We start from the raw sequence: 7,258 nt of genomic DNA, 5'->3' as shown, positions 1-7,258 counted from the left end.
TTTGGTTAAAGTCTCCTAGGCTATATGATGGATGGTTCTGATCAATGATACGAACTAGAATAGTGGCCCGATTTCAATCCTAGTTGATCGTGATAGAATCTGTGTGCACACAGATGAGTTCCAACAAGTGCAAGGACTAGGGTGCTAGTCATACTGACCCTCCGAACCGGATGAATGGTGTAGATCTAGATGATGTATTATGAGGTGGGCCACAGATTACGCATAAAACCAGCCTGTTTAAACATCTTTGGTAGGGAAAACGGAGAAAGAAGGAAGCAGTTCTCCTTCTTCAGGAAACTGTCAGGTCAAACTTGGTTTGACCTGACTCTACGTATAGTGCACATCGAGTGTCTGGAACACTCGTGTGCACTCAAGTTAAAAGTGGGGTCCACTGTGATTTTTTTTGTGAGATATAATCCACTCACTCACTTTGGAAGTCTCATTCGACGCCTTTGACCAAATATGAGGCAAATTCAAGCTTCAGGTGGGCCACATTAAGTGATTTAAGTGTTTTTCAATGGTCAGATTTGTTCCAAGTCTAATTCACACTAGACTACAGGGTTTTTGGGATTTGTTTAAAGGATAATTAGTGGTGGATTCAATGGTCCAATAACTTGATTATGATGGTCAGTGATAGATTTCTATATTGAGTGACGTAAGTCTAACAATAGATGTATTTAGTGATCTATGTCACCACTTCCATGATAATTGCCTTCATTTAGGAGTACCTATAGTACAAAATTAGGGATTTTAGACAGTGATGTTAGGCGATCTAATAGTTGGATGGCTTAATTATTGACAGTAGAGTTTTCTAGTTTGATCTGAGTTATAATTTGTAGCTGATCATCTGGTTTACTCAGTGTGGATTATTATAAAATCTTAGTTATTGCGGCTTGATGAATGGCAGGTTTAATGATTAGGGGTTTGTTATTAGCAATGGACGGTTCATTCTACTTATCAAGGAAATCGAGGTCCTAGAAATGAATTTTCCAAATGATGTGATGGCCTTACCTGGAATTCAATGGATGAATGGATCAATTTATGGATGGCGATTGTACTAGACGGTTGGATTCAGGTTAGCATGAAGTTAAACGTTTAAGTAGGCCAGATCTATGTTTACACTAAGTTATGTTTCCATAATAACACTCGTGTACTGAAAAGTACAGGGTGTTACAGGCTGAGCTTGAATATAGTCATCTAAGGCCCCTTAACTTGCCGGCGTGTAACAATCTTTTAAAGTTCAAAATTTAAACTTTTCTCCCTCAAACTTTTCATTCTTTAAAACTATTTTTCATAGTTCCCCTTCTCCAAGGCTGCTGTTAATGCTTCCCTCTTTAAACCGAAAGCAGATTGCGTCGTGTGCTCCATGGTGTGTTGGCATCAGCAAGTTCTCTCGGCCCCACCATAATGTATGTGTTATATCCATATCATCCATCCATTTTGAGAGATCATTTCAGCGCATTAACCCAAAAATGAGTAGATCCAAAGCTCAAGTGGACCACACTAGAGGGACAATGATTCCCACTATTGAAACTTTCTTAGGGCCCATCATGATGTTTATTTGCTATCTAACCTATTCATAAGGTTACATGGACCTACATGAAGGGAAAATACAAATACCAGATTGATTCAAAACTTTTGTGACCCTCGATAAGTTTTTAATGAGAGACATTCAATGCTCATTGCTTTCTTTGGTGTGATCCACTTGAGCTTTAGATCTGTCTCAATTTTTTAAGATAAACCACTAAAATGATCTTGCCAAATAGACGAACGGGTTGGATGGAAACGAAAGATTATGGTGAGCATTATTGTGACCCTAGAAGTTTTTAATGGTGGGTGTCCAATAACCACTGTTTCCTTTGGTGTGGTCCACGTAAGCTTTTGGATCTGCTTATTTTTGGCGAATACATATAAAATGGTGTGAAAAACTGGACGAATGGTGTTGATATACAACACATCATCAAGATGTGCCTCGCAACTACATTATTACCCAGCTAACACCTGATCCACTTCCTCTTTTAATTGCCCCTCTTTGCAGACACACCACCCTCCATTCGTACATGTGTCAATTCATCCACACCAAACTCCATTTGTATATCTGCCGATTCATTGAGTTTTCTTCATATTCTATAATTTTTGTTTGGTTTATATTTTAGCGTTTAGATTAATTTCAAGAAGGGAGACGGACAAGAATAAGAAGAAGCTTTGATGAATGTAGGAAATAGTGTTTCATCTACTGGTTGTTAAGTATGTAAATATCACAAAATTTTCATCATCTCTTTTCAATTGTTAAAGAGTTTTCGTCACATCGGGCTCGGGCTTAGGCCAGATTCGGGCCGAGCCTTGTAATAATAAATTGGGACAGGCTCAGATTGGATTGTTCTGGCATACTACGGGCCCAATCCAAGTTTGGGTTGAAGCTAAAAAAATTCATGCCAGGCTTGGATAGTTTGCCCCGACCCTAACCCAGCCCATTGACACCCCTAATCATGACGAGGCCAAGAGAGCACTGTCCAATAACTTCATCCACGCCGACCATCCAATTTTTTAAGATTAATTTAAGGCATCAGCCCAAATGTGAGGTAGATTCAAATTTCAAGTGGACCTCATCATAAGAAATAATATTGATTGAATGCAATTCATTAAAAACTTCTTAGGGCCACAAAAGTTTTGGATTAAGCTAATATTTGTTTTTTCCCTTTATCCAGGTCTCTATCACCTAAGCAACAGGTTGGATTTTAAGTAAACATTACAGTGGGCCCTTGGAGGTTTTTAATGGTGTACATTTAATTACTATTGTTTCCTTGTGGTGTGGTCCACCTGAAATTTAGATCTACCTCATTTTTTTAGTCAAGCCATAAAATGATCTGAAAAAAAAATGGATGGAAAGCGAGGATAAAATACATATATCATGGTGGGGTCTACATAGATTTGAGTTACATACATCATAGTGGGCCCACAAAGCATTGAGGTGGATACAGGCAGCATCGCTCGCCAAACCATGTTGGAGGTACACATCTCTGGAATTATTGTTTGGTCGTCTTCCTTGTGGAAGTATCGAGATATTTCTTTGTTTAGCCTTTGTGAAATTTATTGTGATGCATCTACGGAAATTTCTCTCTGTCATATAGAAAATATGAGGCTTGTTGAAGGCAGAATCTCTATATGTGTGAATGGGAAGTAAAAATTGAGTTTCATTCTATACACAGTTTCTCTAATATATGTTGTTGCTCACAGAAATAAGGTTGCATTTAATTGCAATGTGATAGTTGCACCACATTTAATAGACAGGAAATGAGACCAAGGGTAGCAATGGGTCGGTCGGCTCGAAAGTTTGGCTCGGTTTGGTTTGGTTTGGTTTGAAAAAGGTTGGCTTAGATTGGTTGGAATATTTGGTTTGAAAAAGGTCGGCTTAGATTGGTTGGAATATAAGTTCAAATCAAACTAAGTGCCAGAGTCAAGCTCATTTAAAAAACACAAACCAAGCTCAAACCAAGGCAGTACCGACTTGGCTTAACTTCAATCTTGGCTTCATTCAGCTCGGTTTAATTCAGGTTGTAGATTATATGCACATTGTTTCTTGTGGTGTGATCCACTTGAGCTTTGGATATGATTCAATTTTAGGATCATGTCCTAAAATGATATGTAATAATAGATGGACAACGCGGATAATACATATACATGATGACATGGATAATACATAATACATATACATGATGACATGGATAATACATAATACATATACATGAATGCACACTATTTCTTATGGTTCAGTCCACTTGAGCTTTGGATATGATTCAAATTTGGATCATCTCCTAAAATGATATTGAAAAATAGATGGACAGCGTGGATAATACATATACATGATGGTGGGCCCACAAAGTTTATTCAGTATGCTAAAATGGGATTCGAATTGGCTAGGGACCTCAGCACCCATAGCTAGTGCCAAAGCTCTATGAGGCCCTCCATGACATATGTGTTTTATCAAGCTATCCATTAAAATTTTCAGCTCATTTTACTGTATGAGACTAAAAATAAGGAAGATCCCAATCTTTGGTAGACCACAACGCGGTATCCAAACTTATTGGGGGACAGAAGGTTCGGATTAATACATATGATTCAATTTTATGTATATTGTTATTTAACAAAAAAATAAAATGAGTTGACCTGTGTTCTATCTTGGCTTAATTCGGCTTGGATATTTGGACTAAACCAAACCAAGATCAAACAGTAGGGATAGGCTCAAAGCTCAGCTCATGTAAATCTCAAACAAGGGGTGTCACATAAACAAGCCAAACCAAACTTGGGTCAAAGTTGGTTCAGCTCGGCTCATACACAACTCTAGCAATGGGAGGGGTTGTTTACCAACCTAACTTTCGGCCGAGCTTGGACCAACTAACTAAGCCTATGGGCCAGGCTTGGACCTTCCATGAACAACCTGATTATTTTTTAAGTCAAGCTAGGACTTATGTTGGTTTATGCTAAATATGTGCATGTATTATATCCCACAAATATACACTAGGTTAGGCAAGGCAACCCATTCATCATGAATGTAGACAGCTCGTTTAATTCCTCTACAATGTCTACTTCTTTGTGCATTGGAGCCAACTGCCACGCATGATCAATGGATATATTAGGAAAATTCAAATAGGAAATTGGGATTTTACCAATTGTTAGGTCAAGCTTAAGCTTGGGCCTTCTGCATTTTGAGATTGGCCTAAGGCTAGGACTTAGGCCCCACCCATTGCCCGCCCTAAAAACCTTCCTTATTGTTTATAATTAAATCGAATCAGCCCTCAAACAATGTGGATAGAACAAACAAGGACAACAAGATGTTCTTTTTTACACTATACAGACAATGCATCAAAGCAATGCACATCACTCTACTGGTCCTCACTCTCTCTGATTCTCTTCCCAAGTTCAGATCTCGTTTTACCATTGCAGAGAGGGAGGTAAAGAAGGAAGATTGCAGGCGTTTGACACTTCTCCAGCGAGCGTCTTCTCAAGCATTTGGTGATCAAGTAGGTAAGGATCAAAACCTCTGTCAGCCCATTGATTCGACGCTCAACAACATTGTAAACATTTGGCATCAAAGCAAGGTCTCTGCTTATGCGACCGTGATATTTTTCCAGCATTAAAACCCTTGAAGGTTTTCCATCACCAACCATGGTTGTCGCTGCCACTGGTTGGAGAACATAAGCCTCCCTTTTAATGGGCCTGCTTGGGGAATTTTTTTCATAACCCCCTATCAGACCTGGCCCTCAAATGGTGGAGATGGTGATGAACAGTTTAATCCATCATCACAGTGCCATTGTCGAATCAGGCCTCCATCTCAATCACTACTACTAAATCCTTGTTTGAGAATCTCCTTCCTTCTTCCACTCCATCTCAAAGAATAACCAGGACCAAATCGGTCACGTTTTCAGGGTCCGTCTGTATTACTCTTTTATTTTTTATGATTCATGTCTTCGCAATTTTAACTATAATTATTTATGCAAATTAGTCAGTCCATGCATATATTGGGTTGGGCTTGGCCTTGGGCCAAGGTCAGGTCTAGCTTGACTCTAGCACATTTCCAACCATGGAAATGACCAAAATGTAACCGTCTTCCTCACTATTCATAATTGAAGCAACTCTTTGTATGCAGTGATATTTCGTTCATTTTAAGCTTTAAAGTAGTATGATTGCATTTCAGGAACTATGCCTCCTTTTAGTCATTTGGACGATGGTAAATGAGTTAAGTTGTAAATGATTTACAACTTATGTTTAGATGCCCTAAAATGCTTGTAAATCATTTACAACTAGTAAATGATTTACCAACTTTTTCCCTTTTTTATTTGCTAGCAAAATTTTGAGATTTCATTTGCTAGTAAATGATTTACTGACAAGAAGCCTATAATGTACGACTCTTTTTCTGAAGGTTGGGAGATTCACACCTCCCTCTCTCCATTGTGTCTAAGAACTCCAACAACTCTCTCTCTCTCTCTCTCTCTCTCTCTCTCTCTCTCTCTCTCTCTCTCTCTATCTCTCTCCACAACCACCACCAGCTCTCTCTGTCTCTCTATCTCTCTCTCCCCCCACCACCACCTCTCTCTCTCCCCCCACCACCACCTCTCTCTCTCTCTCCACCAACATCAACACTTTCTTGCTACCGGCCTTAAAGAGCACCTGAATTTCTAGGCCCGCTTTTATGTCTCATCTACTGCTTGGTTTTATGTGAGGATCAACCCCAAGCTTTAGTGAGATGGGCATAACCCAATGATTCACTTTAAAATCCACTCTTATATGCCATTTTAATGTTTTTAATGAATTACTTCTCTAAACTATCTTAGGTGTGAATACATAATTACGTAAATGATGTGAACTCTGTATTGCAGATAAAGCTGAACTTTGTGATGATGCTATTGTAAACTTTCTTTCTACATACAAAACTTTCGTCTACCTTGAAGAAGCAAGATCCCTTGCGAGACTAGCTCATGAAACTCAATAGCTTAAATAGAGCAAAGACAATAACAAGTTCCTTTTCACTCTATGCAGATAAGGCATCAAATGCGTGCAAATCATTGTTACGGACTCCAATATACAAGTAATTGCATATCAATGCTTCCAATATGTGACCATTTTCTAGACACTATAAGAAAATAGGCCTTTAGCAACACTTTTTTAACCTTGGTTCAAAAAATGGAGGCTAAATGTGCTTTTTAGCCTCGGTTGTAAAGGAACCGAGGCTAAAAGTTCCTCTTTTACCTCGATTCTAAAGGAATAGAGGCCAAAAGTCTACTATTTCGCCTCAATTGGTGAAAAACTGAGACTAAAAGTCCATATTTTGCCTCGGTTGATAAAAAACTGAGGCTAAAAGTCTACCATTTTACCTCAGTTTGTAAGAAATCAAGGCTAAAAGTGTATCATTTCACCTCAATTGGTGAGAAACCGAGGCTAAGAGTCTACTATTTTGCCTTAGTTGGTGAGAAACCGAGGCTAAAAGTGTACTATTTCACCACAATTGGTGCGAAATCAAGGCCAAAAGTCTACCATTTTGCGTCAGTTGGTAAGAAACTGAAGCTAAAAGTTCACTATTTCACATCTGTTGGTGAAAAGCTGAGGCTAAAAGTCTACAATTTCGCCTCAGTTGGTAAGAAACTGAGGTTAAAAGTATCTTATTTTGCCTCACTTAGTAAGAAACCAAAGTTAAAAGTCCACTTTTTAGCCTCAGTTGTAAAGGAACCGATATTAAAAGGTCGTTTTTTCACCTTAGTTA

General features: G+C 38.7%; 1 long non-coding RNA gene across 1 annotated transcript in view; it reads left to right on the top strand.

Annotated features, from left to right (window-relative positions):
* The first annotated feature begins 4,919 nt into the window (after positions 1-4,919).
* LOC131231980 (uncharacterized) overlaps positions 4,920-7,258 on the top strand; it is a 35,020-nt gene continuing 32,681 nt past the window's right edge. Inside the window, exons 1-2 of the long non-coding RNA XR_009164594.1 lie at positions 4,920-5,025; positions 6,378-6,586. This is a non-coding gene — a long non-coding RNA (uncharacterized LOC131231980). The remainder of the gene's footprint in view (positions 5,026-6,377; positions 6,587-7,258) is intronic.

This window comes from Magnolia sinica, chromosome 17 (assembly GCF_029962835.1).
Source record: "Magnolia sinica isolate HGM2019 chromosome 17, MsV1, whole genome shotgun sequence".
NCBI classification, from domain to species: Eukaryota; Viridiplantae; Streptophyta; class Magnoliopsida; order Magnoliales; family Magnoliaceae; genus Magnolia; species Magnolia sinica.
This window is presented reverse-complemented; position numbering and strand designations above follow the sequence as displayed.